General features: G+C 35.7%; 1 protein-coding gene and 1 long non-coding RNA gene across 2 annotated transcripts in view; both read left to right on the top strand.

The window, feature by feature from the left end:
- The window catches only part of GSTCD (glutathione S-transferase C-terminal domain containing), a 131964-nt gene that overhangs the window by 36296 nt on the left and 79680 nt on the right, over window positions 1–15988 (top strand). The window lies entirely within an intron of this gene.
- Window positions 1615–4310, top strand: LOC121031683 (uncharacterized). The gene is made up of 2 exons (XR_005790847.1): window positions 1615–3213; window positions 3455–4310. It is a non-coding gene; the product is annotated as an uncharacterized LOC121031683 (long non-coding RNA).

Genomic DNA, 15988 nt, shown 5'->3' with positions numbered 1-15988 from the left:
AGCACTGTATTAATACTATTACATACATTGGCAAAAAGGTATTTCCTCATATAATTTAGTTCCTGGATTGCCTTTCCAGATTTCGTCTGAATATTTCACACTAAATAACTTAGTTTTTAAGATTAAAAATTCTTGATATTGCTTAACTTTCAAGAATTATGTTTTAAAAAGGTTAAATGTTTATAATCACGTTTAGAAGACAGAGGGAAAACTAATGATGTGGATCTTTATTTTTCTGCTGATGGAAACTAATTAGTATTCATTTCAGCTTTAATTGGCATTCTCTGTGCTGGTCCCAGACATTTATGATTAAAATCAGCTCAACAACACAATGAATTTTTTTCTGCACTTTGAACCAGCTCTTCTTACCACTGAAACCCATTCATTATTTTTATTTAATTAGGCCTAATTCACATTGGAGAGATACTTGAAGCAAGGAGATGTCCCTAATAGCTATTACAATCACAATAGCTCACAGGCTCTGCAATAATTTAATTGCTAAAGATTGAATCATCAGAAGAATTAAAAAAAAAATTATCCTTAACCATAGGACAAAAGTGTAGTCATAAACAGAAAGCTGTCATTATTTAAATGGCAGAAGAGTACAGTATTAGTAACCCAGAGCATAATGTTTCTAGATGTGAATTTTATGTACTTATTTGAGGAAAATTACTAAATTAGTTTTTATGTTGAAACCAGTGATTACATTAGAAAGTTGGCTGTAAGTGCAAACTTTTGTACCTAGGAATTTTTGCATATGCTTACATAGCAAATATTTTACGAAACTAGGTAAAGTCAATTCCCAGGACAACTCTTTATCTTAAAAAGAAGTTACTTTATATGAAGGTTTTACTTTGACTTGTCTCTTGCAGTAAGAAAATAAAGGTATTTTTGTACACAGTGTGCACATTTAGCAAACTAGGCATGAAAAACTATTTGTGGGGTTTTTTGATGGAGAAAGATTAGATAGAGCCAAGTCCTCTTGTTTATTTTAAACAACTTCATTGACTAAATACTCTCATTCCCTTGGGGACATATTCACACTTAATTTTTTTCAACAAAACAAGGAAAGAAAAGAAAACCAAGCTGCCAAAGGCAGTATTAAAGAAAATGACTTAGAGATTTGCTTTCCAGTCATGCCTATCTGCTTTCATCAGGTCTAGATGGTTTACTGTAAAATTAGGTAATTGTTGGATTATTTGGACTATGATCTAGCCAAAAAGATGTTTTAAAATAATTTTCTTCATTTATAAAATAAGTGCTTTTGAGAAGTTTCTTTTAAGTGACCTTAAAGCTCATTAAAAGTAATATTCAAATTTACACAGCTACTTTTCATTAGACATTAGATTCTGGTTTACACCCTCGATCACGCTTTTTTTTTTTTTTTTTTTAATTTTTTTTTCAACGTTTATTTATTTTTGGGACAGAGAGAGACAGAGCATGAACGGGGGAGGGGCAGAGAGAGAGGGAGACACAGAATCGGAAACAGGCTCCAGGCTCCGAGCCATCAGCCCAGAGCCCGACGCGGGGCTCGAACCCACGGACCGCGAGATCGTGACCTGGCTGAAGTCGGACGCTTAACCGACTGCGCCACCCAGGCGCCCCATTGATCACGCTTTTTAAAAAGTGATTGTATGAGTCAGATTCCCAGTAGGAAAAGATGGCACTTTCATATTGGGATCATTTAGGAAGAAATTTATATGTAGAGGGATTGATTACAAAGTTGTAGACAGGGTATCCTGAACCATGAAAAGAAAGGGAAGAAACCCAGGGTCAGTAGCTGTAGAGCTGTTTCCACCTGTAGGCCTGGAGAGGACGCAGAGGAAAGTCCCATACAGCAAGCTGCTTGGAGAGGGGCAGGAACTTTCAGGCAAAAGAAGAGGCAGCCTCAGGTGACTGTAGTGGTGACAGCCAGAGGAAAAATACCCTGCCCTTGTTCTCCTTTCCCATTACCATATGTCTGATCTGCTGGGGCTTCTCATTGACCAAACCCATCTGAATGCTGGTGGGCAAGGAAGTCTGTTGATACAACCCACTCAAGTCAACCTCCAAGGCAGAGAGCCGGTTGAATTTGGAGGGCCAAACTAAGATATCAGGCAAAGTAATTGCAAAAATTCACTAGAGACACACTAGCGATCACATTTGAGCCTCATGGGATTAAGCAACATACATCATGTAACATACAATCGCGACACGTCGTCAGTCAGCTGAGACTAGAACTCCATCTCTGCATCCACTATGCTTCATAAGTATCCCATACTTACCTCTTACAGCATATGTACAGGTCTTGTGTGTGAAATTACACCAGTTTGTATTGTTATCTTACCAAAATTAATAATATTGGGAATTTATTAGCTGGGGATTGGGGTTTGCCCACATTAGGAATGTTTTGGAATAGTATTTCATCTCACAAAACTTATTTCCGTCCATACTATAACTTCCTGAAAATTACTTTCAGTGACCAAACATGTTATAGAAAATTGCTATTTTTTGTGATTTTTAAGTCCTACAGATGTGGGGTACAGTGAAAAGAGGAATTATAATAACCCTCTGACTATAGGAGTCTTTGCTGAAGTGGCTTAAAATTTGGAACTTATTTGGTTAAAATTAAAAGCAGTAAAACTCTTAATATATTAAGAATTTCCATTCCCAAGATGAATTCTACCCTTCGTTGTTAAAATATGGTTACTGTTAACATGTTCAGCTGTTTTCTTACCTTATTCTTTTCACTGTTCTATTAATACCATCTGGTCATATTATACCAATTAATTTCCCACTTGTTGAATGCACTTGTGTTCTATCAGGAGTAAGGGTTGCAGATTATGAAGCATGTCTTCAAACTCTGCTCACATTCTGGAAACACTTGATCACAATGCTCACTCTGAAATCAAAGATCTTGCTCATGAACAACAATTTTTGTGCCACGTCTGACATAAATGGTCTCCGTGCATTCTAGATCTTCCCTCCTTTCTCATAGAACTTGCATGGTTAGCAATTATGAACAAACTCTTAAATCAAAACAGTTATATTTATGTAGCTTACTCCTCAGGTCTTTTATATCACTATATCAAGGAGTAGAAATGGTCAATGTCAGCTGAGTTTTTCTGCTGCATCTGTGATGATAATATTTTATTGCAAATATTGCATGTACCCAACCTACTCCACAAAGAAATATATTCCCTTGATTTTCTACTAGTGAGAGGCTCTTGTTAGGTTTTTTTTATTTTTATTTTTTAATGTTTATTTATTTTTGAGAGTGAGAGAGAGAGACAAAGTGTGAGCAGGGGAGGGGCAGAGAGAGAAGGAGACACAGAATCCGAATCAGGCTCCAGGCTCTGAGCTGTCAGCACAGAGCCCGACACAGGGCTTGAACTCACGAACTGCAAGATCATGACCTGAGCCAAAGTCAGACGCTTAACCGACTGAGCCACCCAGGCGCCCCGGCTCTTGTTAGGTTTGAATGCCTGTTGCATATAAAAGGTCCTAGTACCAAAAAAAAAAAAAAAAAAAAAAAAAAAAGACCATTTCAATATAAATGCAACATTTTCTCTTTATTAGAAAACAATCAACTATAATTAGTGAAAGACTATTCTAGCTTTATAAATACTTTTAGTGAACCTTTAAACATTTCTGTTCATCCTTTCCTTTTTACCAGGCAGTGTGACAGCACGTGCCATTTGTTGTCCAAATATAGTAAAGAATTCAGCTATTTCATATAGGTATAGTGTTTGCTTTTAGAAAATTAATTTAAGAATTTTGAAGCATAATACAACCATCTTGCTAATAGAGCTGGTAATTTTTAATGATTCCATAATATTTCACCTAGTATTGAATGTATTTTGCTTAATTATCTGCTATTGAGTATAAAGTTGCTCACCACTACAAATAGCACAACAATGAAAAACATCCTGCGCATAGCTTTTCCTATTCTTTGAATTTTTTCCCAGAAGTAAGTTGACCGAATGAAAGTGTGTGAACAGTTTTGTTACTTAATGATACATATTGTTAATTATTTTCTAAAAGGGCTTTAACTAATTTATGTTGCCATCAGCAATGTTCAGGAGCCCCTGCTTCACTCCCACCTTCCCAGGCATTAGTTTGTCACCTTTTTTTTTTTTTTTTTTTTTTGGTAATTTTTACAGGCTAATAGGGACAACTTGTTTCATTTTGTTACAAAACTTGTTCATTTGTCAGACTTGTTCATTTGCTATTTTCTCATAACATGGTTGGATATTTGTATTTATTTCTCTTAATACCTGCTTCTTGTCAATCTGAATGAGTTCTTTAATATAATAAATATGTTAATCTTATGTTTATTTGCTAAAGATATTTTTCTCAGGATATTGTTGCCTTTATCATTTTAATTAGTGATATGTTTTTCTTAAAGCTAAGAAATGCCGCAGGTTCTGTGTTTTAGTTCCGTTTTGTATATAGGAAACTGCAGTGGAAATGGGCAGTTTCTGTAGGTTCTTAAAGAGTGTGACAATCTCAGGCTAAACAGTAGCATAGAGCCTGTAAGCTCTAGAAGTCACCTAGCGATGTGAGATCAGAAATCTGAGATTTTTTAAGCTGAGATTTTTAAAGTTTTTTTTTTTTTAATTTTCTATTTGCTCTACCTTAACTCTTTAGCAAAGTCTTTTTTTTTTTTTTTTTAATGCCATCCATCTCCATTGTACTAATGGGAGCCCAAGTAAGTTTAAGTTTTGTTTGTTTATTGAGAGAATAACATGTCCTCAGAAGGCAGCATGAAGGTGGTGCTGGAAGTTCAAGTGAACCCCACTTGAAAGGTGAAGTTTAAGGGGACAGAGTTGAGGCTTCTTGGTCCAGTTGTCTCTTACTCCTGGACAGTTAAACCACAGCAGTTGTTTTTAGTCTCAGTAATAAAGGAGGATCCCCTGCCAGTTGCTATCTCCCTTGTCCAGGCTGAGCTCCGTGAGGCTGGGAGCAGGTATTTGTGTTTGTAACTCTTATGCCTCCCTGAGCAACCAGCACAAAGAAGACAGAGATGTCATGAATACTTGAATGAAATAATGAATTGTAGGGAGGAAATATAGTATGCGAGGCAGTTGGAGTTGAAAATATATATATTACTGAAATCTGACCACTGAGTGTCCTCAGTGGAAGAAAATGATAAATTAAAATTCTAAGGTCTGATTTTTTAAATATTACTGAAAGAGGGCCGCCTGGGTAGTGCAGTCGGTTAAGCTTCCGACTCTTGATCTCGGCCCAGGTCATGATCTCATAGTTCATGAATTCAAGCTCCGCATCGCGCTCTATGCTGATGGCGCAGAGCCTGATTGAGATTGTTTCTCCTTCTCTCTGCCCCTCCCCCACTTGTTCTCTCTCTCTCTCTCTCTCTCTCTCTCTCTCTCTCTCAAAATAAATAAATATAAAAAAATAAATAAAATGTTACTGAACGTAACAACAATGTCTGCAAACATTTATATGGACTCCAAACAAAAAAGGAGATTTTTTTTTCCATTATTAGATTGTGGCTCTTGTTTTTTAATGGGGTGGTTAGTGAAATGAAATATACTAATTCATCAAAACCAGTGTTTTGAGATAACTCAGTCTTACAATTGTGTCCCCAAATAGCAGAGCATGATAGTTTTTGCATATCTTCCTCAGTAGGCCATCTCACTGGGCCTGTGAAACAGTGCTGAAGTAGGAAACCTGTGTGTTCTCTGCCTTCACAGTATGAAGAAGACTGGTTCAGAAAACTGTGTTATGCAACCTAGTAATTGAGTCAGTTAATGGTGCAAGCATTTTGCTAAGATTTGGGGGAAAAAAAGTAAAAGAAAGTAAGAAAGAAAGGAAAAGGAAAGGAAAGAAAAGAAAGAAAAAAGAAAAGAAAGGAAGAAAGAAACAAGGGAGAATTCAGGGATAAAAAAATACAATGAATTCTAAGTCAGTGAGGGCTGCCTCCTAATATTTAACTTAGAGAATCTGCTTCAGCAGCAGGATTTCCTATTGGAAGCCCATAGGAAAAGAGAACTCCAATAAATCTATATTGTTCTGTAATAAATGCCTTCTCGAACTTTCTTTTTAAGGAAAACAGATTTAAAAGCATTATTTTTTTCCTTAATCCCTTATTTTGTATGAGACTTTGATTTTACCACTAGGTTTTGCCAACTATATTACATTTTAGGAACATAACTTCTGTGGTTGTTAGGGGATTACTGAATTGGAAAGACTGAAGCAGCAGGTAATTGTAAAAGGCCAGAAAGGAAGGATATTGATTTTTGTTGGAAAAGATTTCAAGCAGGTCAAGCAGGTCTTGAATTTGGCCTTGAAACAGAGTAAACTTTAGATTAAGAGAAAGAAGAATGTAAAGGATTTTAGGGAGAGGAAATAGCATTAACAAGAGTAGAGACAATAGGTGTGGAAAGGGAATTTCAAGTGAATGTTAGAAAACTAGTTTTATAAAGTAATGCCAGCTATGGATTAATTGGTAAAGTGGGATCAGCTCATTGAGAACTTTTAATGTCATAATGTATACTTTTTTCTCTTCTGTAATAAAGACCAAGTGTTGTAGAGGGCTGTGTGTGTGTGGGGGGGGGTGGGTGGATTCGTGCTGGGGGGGGCAGGTTAAGGATATTATTTTCTTTTGATTTCAAAAACACTTTCCATTGTTTCCTACCTCTTCATAAGGACAGATAACAACTATTTTATGTACAAACCTTTATACTTTTACATGTTCTTTTCCTAAAAATGAACTTTCTAGAGGGAATAGAGGTATTGTTACTGATGTAATCTATTGATTTTCTGACCCTAAGTGCCAGTGTAGAATGTGAGTATCAGAGACTGGTCAGTGCTTCTCTATTAAGATAGCAGAATAGATCATCTTTCCTTGAGAAAAGCTGTCATAAATTTACTGTATTTATTGAATATAAAGCAGTGTTTGACTTCTTGATTCTGCAGACTTTTATTTGACTCTGTTTTTGGCTTTCATCAAAGGCTACAGCCTTTGACCACCATTTTGTTCAGAATATAAGAAAAACCTGGTATTTTAGTGCAGTTTACTGCTAGCTGGCTTATTTTGTCATTTTCTTCCAAAGTATAGCAATGTGGGCAGATACCATGCAAAGAAACTTGACCAAAAGCACATGGAGAAAATTCTACCTGTTACTTTTGTCAAGGGTTCATTAGCCTCTTTGTAATCCTTAAATCTAAGTCACCTATTGTGTCTGTGCTTTATCACCCTCAATTAAATCTGCTTGAATTTGAAAATTCTATTTCTGGAATTGCTCTTTATTTGCACAATACTGAAAGACCTCATTTACTCATGTCTGGGAGGACCTGGGTAGTACTGGGTAGCCCCTAACCCCACTCTCCCTGAGAGAGAAAATTCCCCAGAGGTTCTGAGTAAGACAGAAATACGTTCTTATGCTTTGTTGTCAGATTGGAAATGTTTTTGCCTTTAGTCCCTGAGGCCAGATTTCAGGTGTTTTCCCAAGGGAACTTCTCATATGGAAAATAGTCCTCCCCTGAATAATTTTTATCACCTAATAAATGATTTAGATTGATACTGTCAGCACTATGGTGGGCACCTGACTGAAAGGGGCACATGAGTGGCATCTCATATGCAATAGGTTATGCATTTTGGCTGTCAACCTGAAATCCTAGATAAACGTGTTCTAATTCTGACTTAGATTCCCCTTACCTGCTTTTTAAGGATATTCTTAGCATTTACTTATACCACACCAAGCTACAGTTTGTTTGTGGAGTTAGCTGATTTTTCTAGGGCAATTAACACGTCAGATTTAAAGTAATAAACACTAAAACAGATGGAAAATGATTCCCAAGTAGGTAAGTCCAACTGGATACAGTTTTGTCCCTGACCTGGCTAATATGACTGACCTATTACTTCAAGGAATGTAGTAACAGGTGTTGATATTTTTCCAAACATCCGTTTGGTCATGTTTGGTAGGATATGCTTAGTGCAGTGTGAAATTGACATTTCAGAGTTCCAGGTTGCCATTTACAGTGACTGGTTTCTATTGATGAACTTTGTGATTTTTTTTTATTTACAGACCCACATAGCTTTTAAAAATGGATTCTCAGTTTTAAACTGACTCATGCCTTTATTTCAGACAAAATTGTTTGCGTTTATCTATCTTTATTTTTGGGTGTAATATCTATTGAGGAGTGCTTCCATTTCACTCCTTCCTGAATGTTTCTAAGTAAAAAGAAATTTTACATTTTGAAAGATTGATTAGTTAATTTAGCTGTTTTCAGTTAAGAATAGACTTAATTCATCCCAAACACAGCTTCTCTCATTAAAAAATATATATGCTAAAGTTAAGTGACTTTAAGAATAACTATTTGCTGAATATCTACAATGACAACTCCCTTATTTACATAATGAACAAAACAAACATATGGATGAACTTCAAAATGTTAATACCTTATCAAACCTGTCACGATTTCTTCTTTTATTGTAGAAGGTTCCTCAACTTGGAAATTTCACATAGCAGATCAAAATTTAAGAGTACAGAGGATATTAAGATTCCTCCTAAAAATTTGTTTTATATGAAGCCCTTCCTTCATTGTTAGTCACCATAAAAGACATTCTTATAAGGATGACGCAAAACAGAAAAAAAAGGAAAAGCAAAATGGGAATAATTATACTTAAGAATTTAAGAGGTGTTGGAGCACCTGGGTGGCTCATTTTGTTGAGCATCCAACTCTTGATTTCGGTTCAGGTCATGATCCAGGGTTGTGGGATGGAGCTCCACGTCTGTTCCACACTGAGTGTAGAGCATGCTTAAGATTCTCTCTCCCTCCCTCTCTCTCTCTCTCCCCTCTCCCTCTGCCCTTCCCCAATTCATGCATACACACACACTCTCTCTCTCTTTCTGAAACAAACAAAAGCAAGATTTTAAGAGTTGAACATTTTTCTTCTCAGCCTTTGCATATGTCTTTTTAAAAATATTTATAAAGTACTCAATTGTGCAAGACATTGTCTTAATATTATCTCATATAATCCACATAGCAGCTCAGTGCTATATTATCTTCAGATAAAGAAGTTTAGGTACAAAGAAATTAGGTTATTTGCAAAAGACCCCACAACTAGCAAAATGCAAAGGGGGATTTAAAGCCAGATTGTGATTTAAATAAAGCATGGCCTCTGGAGCCAGACCATCTTAACCAGGTACTTATGCCGCATGTTTGCAAGAAAGAGACTGCATACCAATTTTCAGTGTTCTCCTATATCATGCATTTTGTCATACTTTACCAAAGGCACGATTATAAACATAACAGTTATTTCAGTATTAGTAGAAATATGAAGGATGTGTCTGAGATGTACCAGAGAATTATACATTACATTAAAATTTAGAATCAAACGTGTACTCTTCTGAGTTTTCTGATCATATTTCTCCCATTGCAAACCATTCCAAGGTTTTTATATTGAATCAAAAATATTTGTTCAGTAGTAATTTGATTTTTTCCTCAGAGCTAGTTGTGTCACTTCCATGGGTCACCGATAAAGTCATCTTAGAATCATTATTGGCCAAAAAAAGAATTAAAAAAAAACTTCACGTTTTTGCAGTTTTATTTTGGATTTGGCTGCTTTCTTTCATACACATATTCTTCAGTATCTCATCACTCAAAAAACTTTTTTCTCTAGAAGTGATAAATGTTAAAAAGGGGTGGGTTATAATAAAAACAAAACTAGGTCAGAAACTCATATCTAGTTTAACAATGTGCCTCTAAATTATACATATAATATCAATCAGCCAATAATGTATTTACTGTATTTATATATAAAGTATTTACTTATATATGTGTTTATTAGCAACAAAAAATGAAGCAAGTTTTATAGAAAAATAAGCTATTGATGTTTCAAAAAATAAAACTACATACTTTTAATATCTTTCAAACTCTTCCACTGCTGTTGCATATCTATTTCAGATGTGCTAAACGTAATCTTGTACAACTGCTAATTTATACTATAGCACATCTCTCCAGTTGACAATTCTTATTTTAAACTGTAATAATTTGTTCGTTCATGAGTGGTTATAGCAGGGTTAGAGAAAGATGTGTTTATAATTAGTGTTATTAGTCTCCTTAAGCTGCCATAACAAAATGCCACAGACTGGGTGGCTTTAATAACATTTATATTCTCACATTTCTGGATATTAGAAGTCCGAGTTCAAGGTGCCAGCAGGATTGGTTTCTGGGGAGGCCTGCCTTCCTGGTGTGTAGACAGCCTCCTCACTGTGTTGTCACATGGCCTCTCCTCTGTATTCACATTTCTAGTGCTACAAACACTAGTCCTATCGGATTAGAGCCCCACTTTATGACCTTATTTAACCTTAAATACCACTTAAAGGCCCTACCCCCAGTACAGTCACATTGGGGGTTAAGCCTTTGGCATATGAATTGTGAGAGGACACAATTCAGTACAACTTTTAGCATCAATAACATGGGTGATCTGCCAGGTTCTACTAATCATATTGTAATTTTAACACATTTTTCTTTAACCTAGCCCACTGAAATTGTGAGGTGTTTTGTAGTCACTTCATATCTTTTAGGTTTAGGGACGAGGTATACAATTGGGATAGCTTTCAAAAATTTTTAAACTTGACTTATGTAGAGACACAGATTGTCTATCACAAACCAATTCCCACGCACCCACAATCGCATATACACATACACTGTGTAGCTGAAATAAGAGCTTATGTCATAAATCCCACCCTCTTATAAGCAATGCACTGTCATACTTTCTGTTCTTTTCCATCCTTATATTCTGTTTTCCCATTCATTTTTTTAAATGATGCTCATGATCCACTCAATTGTTTTGACCCACTAAGTTGACTTATGGGTTGCTAACGTCAATTTGAAAAACCAAGAGGTAAAAACTCTCATATGACCAGTATTCTCTCAGAAGTGGCATGTTGTTGACTGTGCATTTCTAATAACTTACTTAGCCAGTAATTACATATTATATTTTTAACAAAGAGTTTGGCTATGCAGTTATTGACTACTCCCAAGTACTCAGCAGCTAGAGGAAAATTCACTAGAAAGTGTAACCTTTCATTTAGAGGCTAACCTAGTTTCTTCCAAATCTTGAAACAACTCAAATAAGAGATCCATTGTTGGTGCATAGATAGAACATTGTTGGTGTTGGCTCCCTAGCAAGCCAGAGTCTCATAAGGATCAGGTGTAAATGAACAGAAATACAAAAAATCTTGATACACTCATTGTCATCAACCATCTGTATCCTTTTTACATTAATTGGATTCACTGTTTTAGTCAAGGTCCTTTCAGAAAATAGAAACCATTCTAAGTATTTTATACGAGGATAATTTAATACAAGGTGTTAGTTGTATGGGTGATAAAAGCTCGAGAAGCCAAACAAGGGGGTGGTGACTCATCCCGGAGACAGGAAGCTGCTGTGTTACTAGAACCCAGGAGCTGGGATCACCTGACAAAAGCTGGAACCATGGAGAGATGGATTGTCTGAGTGAGTTAAAGCCACAGAGATTCATCTGCTGCTAGGGAGACACTATCAAAAGCAGAGAAGGGAGAAGAGAAATACTCCAGTTTCTCTCTTCCTCCTACCATCGAGTCTTCTGCAAATGCCACCCATCGGTTAAAATTGCTGGAAGCCAGAGAACAGGTGAAACAGAAATATAATTCCTTACCATACAGATCAGAGCCAAGAGAGACAGGGACTGGATCTGAGGCAAAAGAAACAAATGATTGGCACAGATACTGAGATTCATTTGGTGATTCTTATTGGATTAATTTCATTTTATTCATGATACATAACGATTCACTGTTGTAAATCACATTCATGCCTATAGATTCATAGAGTGAGTTTTAGGATTTTGGAAAACCTACCTTTCTCTCATTCTCATTGCATAGATGTGCCATGATTTATTTAACTGTTTTCTTCTTGTTGAACGTTTGATATTTTACCATTGTAAATTACTCTGCAGTGACTATGTTCATGTGTATGCCCTTTCTTCCATATTGTTTAAACTATTATTTTAAAAGTTATATACCCAGAAGATGTGTTACTGTGCCGAAAGCATGAACAGATTTATGGCTCTTGTTATTTATTACCGGTTTTCTTTTCTTTTTAATTTTTTTTATTGTTTTTATTTATTTTTGAGACAGAGAGAGACAGAGCATGAGCAGGGGAGAGGCAGAGAGAGAGGGAGACACAGAATCCAAAGCAGGCTCCAGGCTCTGAGCGGTCAGCACAGAGCCTGACGTGGGGCTTGAACTCATGGACTGTGAGATCATGCCCTGAGCTGAAGTCGGATGCTTGACTGACTGAGCCACACAGGCGCCCCACCAGTTTGCTTTTCTAGAGCATTCTTCCAATGTATCAGCATCAACGTACGACAGAACCAATTTTAGTGACTTGTGTACATTGGAATAGTGTCATTAAAAACCCTCGTTGCCCAATTTAGTTGGTGATTAGTATCACTGGTTTTCAATTGTTGACTCTGATTATTAGGATGTTGAATATACTTTTCACACGTTTATTAACTAGAGGCATTTTGTATTTTGTGAATAGCTTATTCACATTCTTGCATGTTCTTCTAACAAGTTTGCTTACAAGGCTAGAAGTGAAGAAGCCAGAAAACAGTTTAACGTGAAAAACAAAACAAAACAAAAACTACAAGCCTTGTGTTCATCCTTAGGTCATGTAGCCAAGGGGGTGGACTAGAATAAAACATTCTGAAAAGTCCTTTAAAGACTCCTAAATCATCCAGCCTGATTGGTTCCCACTGCAGTTCACAATTAGAGCATCCTTTGTCTCTCCCTTCTTTATCCTTAACTGGGGATTAGGAAGTGGTCCCTTTTTCAAAAACCAAGCAGTTAATTGCGTGAAGTTTAGTCTTCTATTTTACAAACACTTAAACACATTACTAAGCTCAGAGAAAATGATCAAACTTTTCCTTTTCTTTTTCATGAGAGCATTTTATAGTTCTTTACCTTTTTTGTTTAGCATAAACAAAACATAAGTATGTTTTCACTTAAAACATTTATTCAAAAATGAAACAATGTGTTTTGACATGAAATAGCATAATAGTTTGTGTATACTTAAATCTGTATGTATATATTTTTATACATAGTATGCTTTTGAAAATTAGTTCTTAGTATTCTGTAAGTGAAAATTTTCTTTTAGATTTAGGAAGGATCTTAGAGATTTTCAACCCTACTTTTATTCTTTATATATTTGCTAACATGGGGAAATATCTTAAGAGTTTTAAAATAAAAACAAAACATCTTTCTTATACTCCGGGCTTACAACAATAAAGGTCTTAATTGATCTCTTTGCACACGTTTTAATTTCTTTCCTTTGAAAACATTAGACTGCATACTTTAAATTCACAATAATTATTTAATTAGAACTCACAAGATATATAATATGACTGGCTAAGGATGTGCTGATTTTTACCCAAATGTAACATGGTTAAGATTGATTTCCTATTAACTGTCATAAAGTATTCCTTATAACTTATCTTTACGTTGAGAAAATTATTAAGGATTTGTATTATGCTCGTATAATCTATTCTATAAAACAAGTACAGAGCAAAAAACACAAAGTATAAATATATACATATTTTCTAAAATGTTTTAGTTTAAATGAGGAAATTATTTTACATTTACTAAATACATTTGAGAGCATTTATACCAACTAATCAAAAATCATTTGTTTAAATATTATGAAACACAATTCATTATAAATCTTTCCTATTTAATTAAAAAAAGAAGCAATTATTTTTTAAAATACACTATGCTTAGCCAATGGTCACTCCATGCCCTGAGGACAGAGAGCCATCATAAATCCAGGTCCACAGAGGGGCTGACTTTGTGAACTAATGGTCGTTTAATGATGAAGGAAGTAGCCAGTAATGCATGAGTGAAATTAATGAACCCTCTGTGGCCACATTTTACAAATCCACAATTGAAAAAAAAGTGCAGTTTGTGACCCATTGCAGACTCATTTTCCAACCATCTCCTGTCTTTCCCAGATTTGTATTTTAAGTTGGTATTTTAAGATCCTTAAAGGTCTCATACAATTTTTTTGCCTCTATGCCTTTGCAGCTGCTGCTTTTTCTTCCTCGAACCCCCAGAATTGTTATCAATTCTTCAAGCTAAATCTTTAATAGTCTGTCTTTGGCTGGTGAATTTTATAGCTGATTCCCTCATTCTCTAATTGTTTGGTTGGTTTTTCAGATTTTCTATCATTGATATGTATATGTAACTTTTACAATCAGAAAACAGATTTTATTTGTTTGTTTGTTTATACCCATCATCTATATTTTTAAGAAGCATAACAGAGATTGCCAAAAGGAAAAAACTTGTGAAAAGCCCATTTTAAATTAACCTCAGAATAGCAAACTGAGTTGAATATGAAGCTCAAGCAGGTCTTAAACGTTCAGTGCATGTGTATCTGTTCTTTTCTGTGCTATTTCTTATATTTTTCTTGTACACAGCCTTCATGCTGAGTATATTCTATTTTAGCATTTCCCCACATAGTACCTTGCAGAGAATTTTGCTTGACAAAAATTAACCATCTGCCACTGCTAATTTTAAGGATTCTAATTTTATTTATCTTGTTTCAGATTTTTCATCCCTAGGATAAAGAAATTTTGTTGGATGATCTTTATGGGGCCATCTATCTCTAATATGCTACAGCGTGATTTAGGTTATTGCTTTATAACTGCTTCCTAATCTCCATTCTCTACCTGCCTCCAGCCCATTCTAAAATTGTTACCAGATTAATCTTCATGATGTATAACTGATCAAATCTAACCTCTTCTGGAGTGGCAAGTACTAAAATGGGATTATTGTGGATTATCATTTATTAAAAGGCTACTAAATAGCTGTTAAACAAAAATGTATTAATACATTTTTGTTAATACATATCAATAATTTTGTATTACTAATAAAGTGTATTAATACATTTTTGTTTAACAACTATTTAGCAGGCTTTTAAATGCATTAATTTAAATGTATTAATACATTTTTATGTCTGATACATTCTTAGAACTAGGGATACTGAATTGATTCCAAATTTATGCATCTCACACTAATGGGGAAGTTCAAATCTTACAATTTTATATTTAACCTTAGCTGATAAGTATACTTATCTTCTTTTTTTTTTTAATTTTTTAATGTTTATTTTTGGGAGAGAGAGAGCACAGCAGGGGAGAGACAGAGAGAGAGGGAGACACAGAATCCGAAGTAGGCTCCAGGCTCTGAACAGTCAGCACAGAGCCTGACACAGGGCTCAAACCCACAAACCACGAAATCATGATCTGAACTGAAGTCGGGGTGGGGGGGGGGGACGGGGGGCGCCTGGGTGGCGCAGTCGGTTAAACGTCCGACTTCAGCCAGGTCACGATCTCGCAGTCCGTGGGTTCAAGCCCCGCATCAGGCTCTGGGCTGATGGCTCAGAGCCTGGAGCCTGTTTCCGATTCTGTGTCTCCCTCTCTCTCTGCCCCTCCCCCGTTCATGCTCTGTCTCCCTCTGTCCCAAAAATAAAAACAAACAAAAAAAAAACGTTGAACTGAAGTCGGATGCTTAACCAACTGAGCCCTCCAGGCAGCCCATGTATACTTTTCTTCTAATGTTAACTTTCCTTATGCAGAATATGGCACTTGTACTCCAATGTTTATAGCAGCACTCTCAACAATAGCCAAATTATGGAAAGAGCCGAAATGTCCATCAACTGATGAATGGATAAAGAAATTGTGGTTTATATACACAATGGGATACTACGTGGCAATGAGAAAGAATGAAATATGGCCTTTTGGAGCAATGTGGATAGAACTGGAGAGTATTATGCTAAGTGAAATAAGCCATACAGAGAAAGACAGATATCATATGTTTTCACTCTTATGTGGATCCTGAGAAGCTTAACAGAAACCCATGGGGGAGGGGAAGGAGGAAAAAAACAAAAAAAAAGAGGTTAGAGTGGGAGAGAGCCAAAGCATAAGAGACTCTTAAAAACTGA

The sequence above is a fragment of the Herpailurus yagouaroundi genome, unplaced genomic scaffold (assembly GCF_014898765.1).
Source record: "Herpailurus yagouaroundi ecotype Mexico unplaced genomic scaffold, PumYag 28, whole genome shotgun sequence".
In the NCBI taxonomy this organism is placed as follows: Eukaryota; Metazoa; Chordata; class Mammalia; order Carnivora; family Felidae; genus Herpailurus; species Herpailurus yagouaroundi.
The sequence above is the reverse complement of the archived record's forward strand: the minus strand, read 5'-3'. Positions and strand labels throughout refer to the sequence as shown.